A 17,560-nucleotide genomic window follows, 5' to 3' on the forward strand; every position below is an offset into this window, starting at 1 on the left:
GGCCGCCCGCCCCGCGCGAGCACCTCCTAGGAAACAACCGCTCCCCGCACCACACGCCCCCACCTCGGGCACCCCTCCCCCTGCCAGCCCACCCCCGGCTCTCCCCGGGCGGAGAGTGTCTGTGTGTTTGTGTGTGTCCGAGAGAGTGTGCGAATGCGTGCGTGAGTGTGCGCGCGTGTGAAGGCGGAGGTGGGTGAGAAGCGGAGACACTTACTTCTCCCGGGCCTGGCTGTCGGACGGGACGGCGCTGCTGTTACTCTTGCCTTTGCCGTACATGCTTGTGCCGAGAGCAGCTCCCACTGTCACGCACCTGTCAACCCATCACAGCCTCCCCGGGAACAGCCCCGTCCCCATGGCGACCCACGCAGCCACCCCCACTATTGGCCGCCCCACGCTAAAGCTCCGCCCCTTTCGCCCAGGCAACGCGCGAGACTGACAGGCCTCCCCCTCCCTCCGGCCTTCCGAAGCGCGCTGTGGCGGGTACAGCCTAAGCGGCAGTCTCCTCCCTCCTTCCCTCCCTCCCCGGTTCCCTCCCTCCCTCCTTCCCTCTCCGCCCTCCTCCCTCCACCCGCTCTCCTTCCCCCCTCCCCCTCCGAACCCGGGCGCAAGGGGGGAATTAGAAACTGCTCTAGAAGGATTTTAAACAACTGGCTGTTCTCTCAGCCGCCACCCCTCCCTCCGCACCGCCCGCGCTCGGCTCCTCACTGGAGAGAAGGCGCCGGGAGGAGGAGAAAGTGCGGCCTGGAGTCCCCGGCAGGAGCCAGCGGAACTGGAGCCGCGGCGGCCCCAGACTTCGGGGCGCCCGCCGAGTACACAGACAGACCCACGGCCCCAGCCGCCCTGGGGGCCCCCACTAGCCCCCTCTCCCGTGCTCTCCTGTCTGTGACCCTGCGCCGGCACCCACGATTGATCTCTGCAGTCCCCAGCCCTACTCCTGGGGTGTAGCCCCCTCCCTGCTCCCAGAGGGCCGGCGGGAGAGGAATACCCGCGCTGTTCCCTCGACCTTCTGGCTGAGCTACCGGGAACGACTCGCCTTCCCTCCTGGGGAGGGACTGAATCTCCGGCCTTGGGCGCCGCTAGGGTGGCGGCGCCAGGGGCCGCGCCTTGCGCCCCAGGGGAGCACCGTGCCTCGGGTTTGCCTCCTCTCTGAGAGGTGAGCATACCGCCCAAAAAGGCCGGGTGACTCGCCGGACCGCAGCGGCCCCCTACCCCTCCGAGAGGCACGGAGCCCCTTGACGGCGCACTGCACACCTAGGCAGACCTGCCTCCGAAAAGGGCACCGGCTTCCCCATCCGTCCAGGGTTAACTGTTTGGGTCGGTGGTGCCTGTTATTCTTCCTGACCCCTGGTGTGGAAAAGGCCCAGAGATGGCCTTGAAAGATGTCCGTCTTTGCCCATCAGAATAGGCCTCAACCCCGCTCCAAGGTGAGCAGAACTGTGCCAGAGCTGAAAGGCTGCCTGAGAATATTTCTGGATCCAACTGTCTAATCCCATTTCAGTGAATGCACAGAAGTTTTTGAAACAAGCAACCTAGTCCCCAGTAGAAGTCCATCATTCATCTTTTAGAGATGCTTGACTGCGAAATCAGACAGGGTGCAAATGAGGTTAGAAGAGATGAGCATCAGATGGGGAGTGACTGGGAAGAAGAGTACAGGTGTGGGTGGGGCAGGGCAACATCTGGAAAGGACGAATAAACAAGGAACAGCTATGAGTGGGGAGAAGCAATAGGATTCAAAAAAGTACCTGTATAGTCCACACTACAGCGTTAAGCATTTAATAGTAGGATCATAAAAACTTATATGTAGATACAGAGATGGAAAGAAATGGGTTTGTGAGCATTGACAGCAAGTGATAGGAATAAAACATCAACAGAAGGTTAAAGAAGGTCAGTTTGTAAAAATTAGAGGTAGAGAATCAAAAAAGGGGTTAGCTAACAAATCAAAGACTGGGGAAAATGAAGAGGTAAGACCTACTATGCTGATGCTAAGGAAAGAAACTTTAAATGAGAAAAGTGAAGTGTAAAAAGAGAAGAAAGAAGAATAGTAGAAACAGGATTGAATGAAAAAGTCTTAGAATGTAATGGCAAAAGATGTAAACACAACAGGATGGACATGACAAAAAAAAAGCACTTTTATTAACAGGACAAAAATTCAACCAATGAAAGAAGTAAGGATAAGAGAATGGAAAAAAATTCTATTGGCTTAAGTAGATTAATTTCTAAGAAAGGTAATTTGCCCTTGCTGACTCCAAAATTTTCCTTTCTGTTTCTAATGACCTATACAACGCTTTGGTGATTGAAGTGAGGCTGAGCCAGTAAGCCTCTCTTAATGAACTTTTGCTCAGAATGCTTAAATGTGTCTAAGATTGCCACAGTTTACATCTTTTACCATAAAGGTTAGATATATGTAATTTGTTGTTCTATTTCCATTGGCTTTAACCTAAAAGTTTTTTAGCATATCAAGACTCTAGAACCCATAAAACACACCATATAAAGCTCAGAACTTTATATGTTGTCAAGGAGAGAGTTCCGGTATCTACTGAGCTACCCTTGTAGCTGGGAAAAAGGAAGGTTTCCATTAAAAACCAAAAGTGGACTTTATACCATCATCAGAAAAGCAGATTTGTTATTGTCCTTGTACTGGTGTTGGGTCTCTCTCAACTATAGTTATCAGGACTGGTATTTTAGAATTGCCTTTATTCGTTATTGTTAGTTAAGGTTTGTTTCTTTGTAGACTGAGAATCAGAAACCATGGGAATGGGACCAGGCACTTGTATTTTTAATAATTTCCAAATAATTCTTATGTGTAACCAGGCAGCTTACCTTAGCTCATTAGTATCCATTTTAAGCCAAGGGTGCCATCAGAGCTGAGAGCAAGACTTTTATGTTGGGGCTGTACATAACAGATGCCCCTTCCTCATTGTAAGGCATTAAGACAACTTTATAGTGCACTTTACTTTCTACCACTAAGCCAACAAACTTGTTAATGGGACAAAAACGTAATGACCATATGTGTTCTCATGGTACAAGACCATGAATAGCCATGCTTTAATTTGCTATTTCCTATAAAGAAAGGAAAATAAAGGAAACAGGAGGAGCTGTTTGCTGTCTTCTGCTATAATTTATTCATTTGATTGGTTTTTACGCAGAGTTATTACATGGAAAAGTCCTATGGGTAATGGTATATTTTCTGATATTTAAAAAATAAATAAATTATAGATCTGCACAGTGGGGTATGGAATTTAGAACAATCTGGTCTTACTCTGAGAAAAGAATAAAATGCTAAAAGGTCTTAGTTCAGAACTTGCCAAGTTAATGTCAGAGTTACCTTTACAAGAATGTTATCATCTGACAAATATACAAAATAAAACCATGACTATTCTGTGTATATGTATCTGGTATATGGTAACCATAAAGCTTAAGTAATCAAATCAATTATCATTAAAACATCTCAATAGCTACCTGAACCATTTCTGTTTTATTTTCCTCTTAATGTTTACACATGTAAATAAAATGCTTCTTTGCCCTTGTTCAAATTATTTTGAGTACAAAGAGTGTTCTTTGCATCAGCAACTGTATCTCCTGGGACCAATATTGTAATTAATGAGATTTGAAACACATATTCAGAGCTAAATTTGAGATCCCAGACATAGAATAGAAGATCCATTGTTTTGTTTATTTTTGTTTTTTAAAAAGGAGGAGGAGATTCATGATTTAAAACTTCCTAGAGTAAAGAATCACAATATATTTTTAAAGTTGTTTTTTTTTTTCTTTTTTAACCCACATATGAGATTGATTAACTTTGAAGGCCTGGAATTTGGGTAGGAGAACACTAACCCTCTAAACCAGCGGTTCTTGGGCGCCGCCTGTGGCTCAGTGAGTAGGGGAGCAGGGTGCCGACCCCATATACCGAGGGTGATGGGTTGAAACCCAGCCCTGACCAAACTGCAACAAAAAAATAGCCGGGCGTTGTGGCAGGCACCTGTAGTCCCAGCTACTTGGGAGGCTGAGGCAAGAGAATCGAGAATCGCCTAAGCCCAAGAGCGGAGTTGTGATGCCACAGCACTACTGAGGGCAAAAAAGTGAGACACTATCTCTAAAAAAAATCAGCAGTTCTCAACCTGTGGGTGTCAACCCCTTTGGACTATATTAAAGGTTAACAGCATTAGGAAGGTTGAGAATCACTGCTCTAAACTATCAAAATGGAACATTTGTATTTGAGGTTGATTTTTTTTTTAACTATTCTTTCAGATATAGAACATCACAATTACTCAATCAGTAAGTCTCTCCACCACCATCAACCCCATTGTGTTTGAGCACATATACAATTTTCTCTTTCTGGACCCTGTATCTTATTCTTGGAAGTCTTTATCACTTTAAAATAGGCAATTCACTATGCCACCCTGCACAAGTTCTACATTGACCATACATTTCTTTGATCCTAATTTTTTTCCTAAAACATTAAGGTTAATAATGTCTACATTCTTACAGTGCATGAAACCTCAGAAAAGATTTCCCTGTTATATAGAACTAAGAGACTATCACTTTATTTAAATAGAAGCTAATAATGAATTTAATTATTGTATCATATAGAACACTAAACAAGTTAATTTAATAAAGAAAATCATTTAGAATAGCAAATGTTTTAAATTAAAGAAGTATTTAAACATTAAAATAAATTTTCTTGTTTAGGGTAATTTTCCCAAAGGCCAATTATCTATTTTTTTCATCGAATTCATCAGTTTATAAAAATAACAATTCAGTTGCATTCTTCTCACTTTTCATTTCAAATCATTTAATAGATATTCATTCATTAATACTCAGTACACTCCAGTTAATTAAATTTCCCTAACCAGCTTTGCTAACTGGGTAAACTGAGTCCTAGAAGTATTCATAAGTACCATCTGATCCATGAAAAAAAAAACATAACTAGTTCCAGGGGAAGAACTCCATGTTCCTGGCTGACAGTCCTGTTCCCAGACCACGAAGCCGCACCTCTTTCTCTCAGAAGTGACTATTCCACAGAAGAATGCGAGCAAGCTCTGAGATGTTTGTCACTCAAACTACCTTAGGAAACTTCACTCCCAGGCAGAGCAGGCCAGTATGCTCAGATCCACAAACCGCTCAAATGCCATGTACAAAAGTAATGAAATGAATAGTCATTGCAACTATAATACTGTGCAATTTAGTCACTTATACCAGAATAATAAATGAAATGGGGCCTCAAATTAACATTTTTGACACACTATTATTGGTTTAGCATCAGTTAATCTGAGGCAATGACTGTTTATTTAACCTATTGCCCTGGATTTTTTAAATCCCAATTTACATATTCATAAACACTTACCGATGTGTTAGGAGACATCGCGTGCAGATCTCCCAGTTCCAGAGAGTTCCAGCCCTGCAGTGCCCAGTCTTTTTTAGCACTATCAAGAATTTGAAGTTCAGTGACTTGGAATAAAATAAAATTATCCTGATACAAAGATTTGTACATAAGCCGAAGATGAAGAGAAATTCTAAAAACAGGACTACCATGTATGGCAATTTCGTACACTTTAACACATTTTGCAAAACAAATTCCAAGTGTTGCAGTGTTCACTGGCTGGATTTTTGTCATTAAATGTTGCGAGTTATGTAATAGGAAGTGTGCCAAAGAGTGTTCTTTATTCAAAAGTATTACTATATTTTTTTAGTGCATTCCTAAATCTTCACATGGTTTTTCACCTAGTAAGGTTATGCCAATATGATGTCTTTGCACTCTTGGAGCTAACAAAAGCACCAGTCTCAAGAGGGAGGCTATGCAACATTCCAGGCAGTGTCATTTCCTTCTGATGGAAATGGAAACATAGGGAAAAAATAAAAATAAAAGCACCTACTACATTTGTTTTTCATAATTTTCCAACATAATTGGGTCCTCTTTACCAAGTACAGCAAGAAAGGAAGATGACAAATTATACCACTATCACATTTTATTTACCTTGATACAATTTTAAAAATAAGGGGTTAAAAGTATTTTATGCCAAGGTCTGAATCTTGTCATTGCCCCTCATAAGCTATAAGATATAAACTGTTTTATCATGGTTATATACACTTGCCGAAGATACAGAGAGCACTTTTGATATTTTATGTGGGGGTGTTCAAAAAGTCTTTGAGCCCAACTGGGCTACATTTTTTGTATCGTAATACAGTAAGGATAGTTATTCCTAAAGATTTATGTGTATTCTGTGGTGGTCACTGCTGCTTGCCAGCATCATCATGTACCATCAGCTGATACACGTACAGTCAGACGCTCATCAGATAAACAGTTTTATTTTTTCATTTCAGGTTAATGTGAGGTTACAAACCACTTGGTTACAATATTTGTATTTGTTAGGGAGAGCCCCTCTTCTAGTTGAGTCCTGCACCTAAAAGGGGGCCATACACCCTACAGTGTACCCATCAAGTGGGAGCACACCAGTCCCCTGCCCTCCCCTCTCCCCTTCCTGCTTGTTCTCCCTCCCCTCAACTTGAATAATTGAGTTTTTTCTCCTATGTGGGTGTGTATTAGATTGTCTACGGCCTCCGTAGTAATGTTGAGTACATTGCTTTTCCATTCTCATAATACTTTACTAAGAAGAGTATAGATAAATATAATGTCATTGTCTTCAGCTTTGAAAAAACTCCTTAGGTCTTTTTCCTTGGACCTAAATTTTGAGGCAGAGGACAGAAAGATCCCCCTGCCACATGGTGTTGAGCTACTGAATGTAACAAAGCAACACCCACTAGCCTAAACCAACTTCTGAGACCCATATTGTCTGTGGTTTTGTAAGCCCAGGTCATGAAAGTGAAGAAAGAACACATTTCTGTCTAATGGTCTGCTACTACTACTTTGTGTGACTTCCTGAACTGTCCTCCCTCTAACGCTCTGAAGATTTTTATTAATAATTTTTTGAGAAGAACCTTAATGCCTTCCACCCTATGGATACTACTTAGGGCTAAAGTTGTTGCTACTATCTAGATTAAAGATAGTTTTTATCAGGAATTTTGACCTGTGGTATATTCTTCTGTTGGTAGTATTTTTGAAAGGTACCCAGAAATGTGAAGCTGGGGAGCACTATATCTATTTATCCAGGTGTGTCAGCCTGGTCTGGTTTCCAGAGGGAGGCAGACAAAGACCATGCTGTGGGTGGTGGATTTAGGTGGTCTGAGGAGCAGTGTGGGAAGAATCCAGATCTGGGCACATTCCCTTATCAGTCTGGAAGAGTTGTCCCTGTGCCTTGACTTGCCTATCCTGCTCCCTTTGTTCTTGCCTTGGCTCTTTTTGGACATGCCAGTTTGGGTTTTTGCTTTATTTTAAAGAAGCATTTTTCATTTGTGGCTCAAGGAAACGTAAGCCCACTCCATCCATATCTCAAGAATTTTCTTAAAAACTAGAGAACTTCCCAAAGGATTATGGGTAGGGTGGGTAACAAGACTACCTCGTATCATCTTAGCTGCCAGTTCCCGTATGTTGCCTGAAAGGATTTTACCACAGAAACTCCCAGTTTCTCATTCTCTTTCTGTTTTTCCTCTCTCTTCTGCTTTCTCTTTCTTTCCCTTTAATCACTGACAAAAAAAAAAAAAAAAAGTGAAAAGAATAAAAAGGGTTAGAGGAAACACATTACATTGAAATATGTGAAATCACTATTTTTGTAGGTCAAAAATGGTTGACCGCTAGCCATGTTGTATGGTTCAACCATGCCAAGAGTTTTAGTCTTGCACCCACACCATAGACCTGTTATGTGTTGACCTTAACAAACTTTTACCAAGTTCTTACAATGTTCCAGTCACTAAGTGTTTTACATAGAGTACCTCACTTAACGCCTCTATCATTTGATGTAGGCATTATTATGTTCAAATTTTTCTGGTTCACACAACTAGTAAACAACAGGCCTGTAATACTCACCCAACCACACTATCTCATCAGGCCCTTTTGGGAATCTGATACACAAATGCTTCCAACCACCCTTGCCCCTTAATATTTACTCTTTCCTGTATTATGATTCTAGAGGGGCAAGTGTCTCTGTGAATTCTGGTTGGGTTAAATACAGGTGGGGCCACTCGAACAGAGTTTGCAGAATATCTCTTCAGCACCAGCACCGTAAGCAGCTAATCCCTCTGGCTGGCAGGATCAGAAACACCAAGGCACACCCTGCTTTTTTAGAGCCTCATGCTCTATGAGAAACATTATTTCCTCCCACTTTCACTGTCATAAATTGAACCCTTTTGCTCATTAGAGGGTATGAAAAGGAGAAATGATTTGGTGTGTATCTATTTCTCTTTTGATACTTAAAAGAGGTAAATATTGTCCTTACTTCTATTAAATGTGCCACCTCATGTCTTCTTTCCAATTTTCACCATGTTCATTCCTCTTTCAGTTGTTCACATGTACCAGTTCTGTGTGGCTGTGTGATCTGTGGTACAAAAACCTGAAAACAAAGATCTTTATTTTTAATTCACATTCTCCTTGGGAAAAGGGAAACCTGGGCAGTACCATCTATTTACTGGACCACTGTACATAACTCCCCTATATCTGGAAATGGCCAAAACTGATCCCCTGCATCTAAATCAGCAGATTATAATTCCTTTGGGGGCTTTTGTTTTTCTTTTGTTATATTGTTTTTCTTTTCTGTGTGGTTTTCCTCCTGGATTCTCGTAGCTCACTGTTACTTTTTCTTCTTCTCTTGTTTTTCTGGCTTCACTTCCTCCTTCTATTGTTATAGCTGTCTTTTTCCTCTCATCACATTTCCTGTTGGCTTTCCAGTTCGATGGGGCCCCATCCAGCTCATTTACTGTCTGGCTCCAGAGTCTTAGGGGAGAACAATCTTATGCCAAATAGTCCCAGTCCGTGGGGCAGCAGGAGAAAGATCCCAGGCTAAGTATCCCAAAGTTTTCCTGTATTGATTTTATACTAGAATGAAATTCAAGAATGCCTCATTAGGAAAAAAAAAAAAAATTATTCTCTTGGCCTTCTAGCCCCAGACCATTCTGAACTCTTGACAGCACCAACATCCATCAAATCAAACAATGAAATCAACTTTGGTTACTTAGCATAATAGAAATAAACTTGTAATATTCTATTAGTGAAGGATCAATGTCTCCTGTCTTGAAAATAAACATCAGAGCTTGGCCTCAACATTTATGTAGCAGCAGGAGACCATTATTTTGTGGCAACATTCGATTACATTGACATCAGATTTATTAAATTAATAAATAGTACATGATTTTCAGCCTTTCATTTCCAACTCTCACCAGCACCACCCTCTCCAAGGTGATCTTCTGAAAACTTTGTGTGTGTTTTTTTTGGTCAGTTTATATCCACATTAATTATTTTAAATACTCATTTTTTGATAGAAAATTTTAATTGATAATTAAGAGCAAAGTTATAAGAAGGAGACTCATGGAATTATTAACTGTTAAAACATTTCATTGGCATAGTATTTGACAGGAATTACTTCAGATGGGCTTTTCAAAGTTCTGAATGTGGCTAACAGCAAAACCCTATAGTCCCTGCTGCCTCTTTTTCTAACTTTCAGCCTCAGGGCCTTTGCCCTGGCTGTTTCCTCTGCCTGGAATGTTCTTCCCTCTGCTCTCTGCATGGCTGGCTTTTCTTCATTAGTCATGTCTTCTGGAATGTCAAATCCAGAGAGAGATTTTCCCGAAGAGTCCTTTCTAATGTGCTGACTCCCTCATCTCAGTTGGTCTGTTTTATTTTCTTTATAATCACGTATCACTATCTGAAATGTGTATGGCCTGAATTACCCATTAGCTTACACACTCCATTAAGGGCCCAGTTTTATTGTACATCTTCTCATACTGGATATCTCCATCCCAACACCTAGGACAGTACCACGTACACAATGGCACAACAAATAGTCATTGACTGAATGAATAACCGAGCATGTAACCCTAAAACTATCATAGGGGACCTTAAGCCTTGGCTGTCTTAGTTATTTGTAACAAGCAGTCTTTCCAGCCCTCTACTCTACCCTCCCCCTCCAGCCTGGGGGTTCTGTACAGCCTTAGAAACAACAGTGATCAGACAGAAAGCACCAGCACACATTAGATTTTAGGCTTCAGCTCTTACTCCAATTTATTGTTCCAGCACATAAATCAACTTAGCAGAATTTTGGTGAACAGGACATAGGAGAGAGAAATATTTCCTCTTCTTTTTTATCACCACAGATCTAACTGGCTTGGAGTTCCAAGTGGCTTAATGTTGCTGACAATAAGGAAACAAGTGCACAGTCAGCAGATTAAGTTTGTAGTAATGAGCTCTCATCATGTCACTCTCCTGCTCGGAACCCCCAATGACTCCCCATTGTGTTTGGGATAACTTCCTTTGCTCGCAAAGTTCTATCCAGTCTCATCCATCAGCACCTATAGCCTTTGGTAGCTTATCATTACTTAGGCACATCTGTCTTCCCTACTAGAGTATGCACTCTTTGAAAGCTGTCTGTTTACAGGCATTTGGAGTATACCTCCACATTGACCGTGATATGGGAGAATACTTCGTTGAGGACGACATTTTCCTGTTTTCAAGCCCCATAATTCCTACTTCGGTTTGTGGGTTGGCTTTAGGAGGTACATACAATGTTTCTAGAATTAAATTTTAGTCCTATTTGCTAAAGTCTGACAACCTGATTTGAATCCTTGCTCTACCAATTATCAGCTGTATGATCTTAGGCAAATCACTTAACCTCTGTGTCTCAGCTTCATCAACTGCAAACTGAGATATTACTAATTCTATGTTAGGGTTGTTACAGGGATTAAATGAGCAAATGCACGTACTGGGCTTAGCACATCCTAAGTGCTTCATAAATATTTGTGAATGTTTTCTTCTCAGTAGAGCTGGCCTATACCCTACCTATAGGGTCTGTAACCACACACAAACGTACCTGGTGCATCAAATAATACTGCATCACATTTAGTTTTCCTTGCTTTGAATGCCCTTCCCTGCTCCCCTCTGCCTCCAACTCCTTTGGGAACCATTTTCTGCTCTTACACTCTGTATCAGACAAAATTGGGTAAGTTCAGGATGGTATCTGTATCATATATACAAGCTCCCTGTCTTTAAAACTTAATTTTTCCTCTGTCTCGTTGCTCCAGTGAAATGTAAGAGTAGTGCCTAAGATGGTCCTATGCTCATAGTATGTGCCTGCTACTCTTTTGTGAATGTAGATAATAGTGAGTGTAATGCCTAATTCAACAGCTTCGTTATCGGTAGCAGTCAGTGTAATGATATCTTCAAATTTCACAGATTCAAGAGTGAAAACAGGAATTCTGATGTCATCTAGTCACATCTGCAAAGAAGACGTTTCCACAACGCCCATGGATTGCAGTGAAGAAATTCTTCCTTATCTTTAGTGATATAACATAAGTACTTTTCCTTATTAAATCAACTGTAGCAATGGGGAAAAAATTAGTCATCCTCCGCCTAATAATAAGCCTACATATACTTTAAGACAGTCATCAAGTAATCCTCTTCTCCCAAATGAACAATCAAAATATTTATTTGCATAGCTAATATCACAAATGGTCTAGGCAAACAGACAAAGTCGCTCTCCTGTGAATATTATTAGCTTGTAGTTCATGGTTTAGGTGACTGCTCTGGAGTGAAATAAAAACATCTTCAGAGACTTCTACTGGTCAATCAACACCTCAAATATTTTTCTAAGCTACTCCTGGTAATTGGAACCTTTTAAGCATTTATTGGTGGTAGAATGAAAATATAACAACAGCAGTACAATCATCCACTCAACAAATATTCCTTGAGAACCTTGAGTGTGCAGCATTGAACAACTTAGTTTGTGCTAAGCAATGGAGGGGTTGCAAAATCTATAAAAAGCAGTAGCTGCCATAAAGAAGTTTAGAAAAAGACAAAAAACTTTATTGGGGACCTATCATGAGCTGGGCACTGTGCTAAGTGCTGGGCGTGCACTGACAAAAATTTTGTGTTTGAGGAGGTCATAGTGAAGAGAGGAGTATAAAAGTCTTATATATTCAGTTATAGTCCGATGAGAGTTATGAACGATGGTAGAAGCAATGAGTACCCAGGGGCATGGAGGGACACCTTCACCTAGAGCGAGCTAGCTGCTTGAGAGGAGCCCCGAAGGAAGAATAAATCTTACCTTAATAAAAAATAACAATAATAAAAGTGGGGAAGGAGATTTCAACAAAGGGAGCAATGCATACAAAGGCCAAAGGGGAAGAGAGACACGCACATTTCAGAAGATACAGAAAATTTGCCTGAAGCAGGGTGTTTTAGAGGCAGCTGAGGAGATAAAGCTGGAGAGCAGGCAAAGACTAATTCATGAAGATCTTTCTATGAACACCATGAAAAAGACTTCAGGTTTTAAAGCCTTGGATAGCCTTGGGGAGCCAAGGGACGACTTTAAGCAGAGAAATGAAATGATCAGGTTTGCAATTTACAAAACCACTCTTGAAAGTTGTGTGAAGGAGAGATAGAAGGGAAACGGGAAGTTAGCAAAGGAGGCTTCACCAGGATCCAAGTGAGGACCAAGGAAAGAACCGCCCCAGGCGAGGTACAGTGAGAGTTGGAGAAGAAACGGTCATTCGTGATCTGCAGTTGGAGAAAAGCGAAAATCTGTGGTCCTCATTTCAAAAGACTGGGCAAAGAAGATCTACTTGACCAGTGTTTTGCAAAATTACATTGATTCAATGCCCACAGATTTTTCATAGGCAGAAAGTTTACTCCCTATAATTCATGTGTGTATCCTTGAATAGTAAATTATTTCATGTGACAGAACCAAGTATATTCTTCAGAATACAACTTTTCGGTAACAGTGGAGGTTGATGAGGAAATTAACATATTACTTTCTTCAGGTTTCTTTTATTTTTTTTGAGACAGAGCCTCAAACAGTCACCCTGGGTATAGTACTATGGCATCACAGCTCACAGCAACCTCCAACTCCTGGGCTTAAGCAATTCTCCTGCCTCCACCTCCCAAGTAGCTGGGACTACAAGCGCTCACCACAACGCCTGGCTATTTTTTTGTTGCAGCCGACATTGTTGTTAGGCGGGCCCAGGCTGGATTTGAACCCTCCAGCTCAGGTATATGTGGCTGGCGCCTTAGCCTCTTGAGCCCCAGGTGCCGAGCCATCTCTTCAGGTTTCTAATGTAGAAAAAGCTTCCTATAGTTCTTCCTCCAAACAAATAAACAAACAATGCAAAAACATAAAAACAAAAATTAAAATAGCAACCAAAGAAAAAATGATTTTTAAAAAGGATAGATAGATTCAACATAAGAAGCATTTCAAATTTCTGACTTAGATCATTTAGACTTTGACTGAAAAAACCTTCAGGTACAGTGCTACCTGCCTGCTATCTCAGCTTAGATTCTTGGAAAGCAGACTCTGAGATGAGTTTGGAATACAATATGTTTATTAGGGAGCAGCTCTGTGAAAGGAAAGCAAAGGAGGTAAGATTGAATAGGGAAAGAAATCAACCATGATACAGGCCTGACAAAGCCTAAGCCAATCTAGCATCAAAATGTCCTTTGGCCAAAGGGGCCTGGTCTTTACATTCTGGCCTAGCTTACTGGATGTGACCTGCCCCAGGGAGGGCATCCTCTCTCTAGAGATGGTGCTTAGCAGCTGAGGCAGAACTTGAAGATGCTGAAACTCCCCACTGCAGGGTAGCATGTTCTTTCCTGTAAGGGGATCGCTGTGTCTCCCACACCTGCACACTCCTGTTTGGATGGAGCTCAAAGATAGAACCAGGGCATATACTTGGCCTTGGTAAAGCTATATCTAGCTTGCTTCCAGCCAGATGGCTATATCTCCTATACTTAGAAGTACTATTTTGGAATTACAGAAACATGGAAATTGTGTTGGGAAAAGAATTCAAAATTGAGTTTAAAATCATTTATTAATAATAAGATATCAGTGAGAATGAGACAAAAAGCAGAAAAAAATTAATAATGATATGGGAATACTGTACTCAGACTTTTTGGTGTTCTATAGTGGAAATCACAAAATCAAACATACAAAGCAATCATGTAGATGCACGGAACTAGAGGGAAGGTTAGAAAGTGATATAGAGCCTCCTGAGCTACAGCAGAAAACTGTGGCTTCCTTACCATTCAGTCAGTTACAGCCCCACCTGAGGGACCTTTACCAAGATTTTTAAATTCCCTTTGCTTAATTCCCTAATAATTGAAGAGTACTCATAACAAGAATACCATCATGTAGAAATTATGATGTAAGGTACAGGATGGAAGGGGAGATAATTTTAAAAACAAATAGAATGACTACACAAAATGGACTTATTGGAGTTTAGAATATCAGTCTTTTTCAACAGAGCTAGACAGAAAATAGTGAAGGTCTTTAATCGTGATTCCTAGAACTTGGTACTATGTACTGAGTTCATAAATTCCTCATCCCTCAAAATTTATCTCTATGGTTAAAACTCATTGATTTAGATCCCATAAATTTGTACTGTTACAGTAACACAGTTGTAATGTCATTCTGGCTGAGAAAACATTTTATAACAATTTTCTGCCTGAAAATTATAGTCTTAAAAGAAGGGTCCTGTTAATCTTCTACAAGCGTATCTTCAAATTCTAGGTCCACCGTGTCAAGGGTAGTATTGATCCACTACCAGAAGTAAATAATGACTGTACTTTAAAAACTAATTGGCCTATTCTTAGCAAACATTATTATTTTATAATATGTAAATTATTTGGAAAATTATAAAATAGCATTTACTTCAAAAATTTATTTTTCACTGATTTGCATGGGGTTTTCCTGTTCTCTTTTCTAAGAGATTTATCACTGTTCTTATTGTAACCCCTGCCCCAACCCAACTAATATGTTTCTGCATTTCTACCTACACAGCATACTATGTTCCATGAGCTGCTGTCCATCCGGGCCTAGAAAAATCAGATTAGTATAATAAAACAGATAGGAAAATGGATGAGGAGGGAGAAGGAAGCTCAGAAAGGGGTAAATAATAACATTCAAACGATTATAAACAAAAACCCACATCTGCCCCCGAAATATCTCAAAGACTTTGACCTTTGAGTTTATTGATCACAAACTATATTACTTCTGTATGGAAAATAATGCCCTTAAAACTTTTAAAAACTTCAAGAAATCAAGTTAAATGCTTTGGTTTTCAGGGAGTATGTGTTTAACAAACAATCCATTAAACATCTGTTTTTTTTTTTTTTTTTGTAAAGATAATCTTGGTCTGAGTGAGGCACTGTATTCATCATGACTATAACAGGAGGACCCTGGGCCCTCCCCCTCCATCAGAGAGAGTGCAGCCAAGGCTGAGCCCTGCGTTCTGGGGAACTCCACTGTCGTCTTCCCCCACCGCCAGAAGCCTCTGCTGCCACCTTTGCCAGAACATGGACCTTGTGAGGCTCCTACTTCCTCTCATTGTTCTCTTCCAAAACAATTTCTCCCACAAGCAAGGTGTATTGGCTAAGCCTACTTCACATATTTGCAACTTTGTTGTATCAGAGAAGCTGGGAAAGTGATCTGAGGCTTATACTTTGGAGAGGAAAGACTCCAGCTACAGGGGGAATTCCTGAACACAGAAAAGGATGTTCAAAAGGTGGTAAGTGGCTACACCGACCTAGGCGTGCATTTGTAAGTGTGAAGTGCAACCAAATACAGATCTCAAAACTTGTGCATCAAGTTACTGATAATGGGTGTGAAATTTCCCCAGCCGTGGAACTGAGGGGAAATATTGGTGTTCCCTAGGGGAACAAGAGGAGTCATTTGAACACTTCTTGCTGACATCTTTCTGTGTGCTCCAGCTCATTCCAGATGGCAGGAAGTCCCTGCTCAGGCCTCTGGCTCGGTCTTTCTCCACAAGCTGACCCTCAGCCACTGCAGGGGCAGGTTGCCAACGCAACTCACCTACACAGCCACAACCAGCTCTCCATAACAATTTGGAAATTTGACTGGCACATAGTGGGGAAAAGAAGAGGTTTATAAGCCTCGTTACTATACTATACATAATTATTAGGTAAAGGGGGACATTATAATTTAGTTATGAAAACCACTAAATGAAAATAGAATACCTGACAGAGCTTCTGAACATGACGTTTTTACACGAGAATAAACAATGTGTTCTTTGTAGAGCTTAGGAAAAAAACAGGGTTAGTTTTATTCTGTAAACTACAGTCTCTTGTTGTAACTAGACTAGTGCTTGTATTTGTTGACATCTTGATTTATAAAACCCTGAACAAGTTCAGTTTCAATAATTCTTTTTGTTCAAACAACACAAGAGAAGGGGGGGAAAGATTGATGATGTACCCCCCTAAAAATGACATATGCAAAAGCTTTAGAATTCTCTTTGTTCGACTCTGGGTCAGATTTCATGAAAAAGTAATTGAAATTCCCCTTTTCTCCCCATTCTTCCATGCATATATGAAGGTTTGTTTGTGTTCCTAATGAGCACCTAGAAACTTCCTTCCACAGAACTTCATCTCTGAAGGATGAAATAAGCCGTCCCCCCAACTCTTCTCACTCTTGTTTCTCTATCATTGACTCTCCTCCTCAACTTCAATGAAGATTGTGTGCTAATTAACTTACTGTTGGAAAATTCAGTGTGATGCCTCGAATTGGTGGCATGTGCTAAGTTGTCAAACTGGAACCTGAAGCAGTGGAATAAAGGTAGTGGGCTCTGTTATCATTTTTTTAATATTTGTTTATTTATTTATTTTTGTTGTTATTGTTGCAGTTTTTGGCTGGGGCTGGGTATGAACTGCCACCTACGGTATATGGGGCCAGTGCCCCGCTCCTTGAGCCACAGGTGCCGCCCCTCTGTTATCATTTTTTAACACGAAATCATCATGCATAATAAAACTAAGAGTAATTGCATCCCCAAGTGGTAAATAAGTGATTCGTCATATATTCAGATTAATATATGATGGCCACACAATATACTTTGAGATCCTTTGTTTAAAAAGAAAGATAACAGTGCTACACCTGTGGTTCTGTGGGTAGGGTGCCGGCCCCATATGCTGAGGGTGGTGGGTTTGAAACACCCACCCCCACCCTCTGGTTAAACTGCAACTAAAAATAGCCGGGTGTCGTGGCGGGCGCCTGTAGTCCCTGCTGCTCCGGAGGCTGAGGCAAGAGAATTGCCTAAGCCCAGGAGTTGGAGGTTGCTGTGAGCTATAACGCCACGACACTCTACCGAGGGCAACAAAGTGAGACTGTCCCTATTTAAAAAAAAGAAAAGAAAAGAAAAGAAAAGAAAGAAAGATAACAAATGAACATAGTAATATACGTGTATAAATAAAACAATTTGGTGACCCATGTAAGCCATACTTGTTCATAAAATGTTACTGTTTTCGCATCAAATAATAAAAGTAAACAAGGAAAGGAATACCCACACTATAGGTTCTGGTAAAGGAAAGCAACCGGATAGTTTAAAGAAAATGTCTCAAAATTAGATGCTAATTTGTGTTATCTACGGAGTATTTCCCATTCTCCAAGGAGCCCCTTAACCTAAATGAATTATAAGGTAGTTCCGCTCCATTCCCATGTTTGCCTGTGTAATTCAT

The 17,560-nt window shown here is 41.0% G+C and overlaps 1 long non-coding RNA gene across 1 annotated transcript in view; it reads right to left on the reverse strand.

Moving 5' to 3' along the window:
* Positions 1–393, reverse strand: part of LOC111723929 — a 116,665-nt gene extending 116,272 nt beyond the window's left edge. The window contains exon 1 of the long non-coding RNA XR_002772338.1: positions 215–393. This is a non-coding gene — a long non-coding RNA (uncharacterized LOC111723929). The remainder of the gene's footprint in view (positions 1–214) is intronic.
* Between the last annotated feature and the right edge of the window lie 17,167 nt (positions 394–17,560).

Source organism: Otolemur garnettii, unplaced genomic scaffold (assembly GCF_000181295.1).
Source record: "Otolemur garnettii isolate 467f Iridium unplaced genomic scaffold, OtoGar3 scaffold00017, whole genome shotgun sequence".
NCBI lineage: Eukaryota > Metazoa > Chordata > Mammalia > Primates > Galagidae > Otolemur > Otolemur garnettii.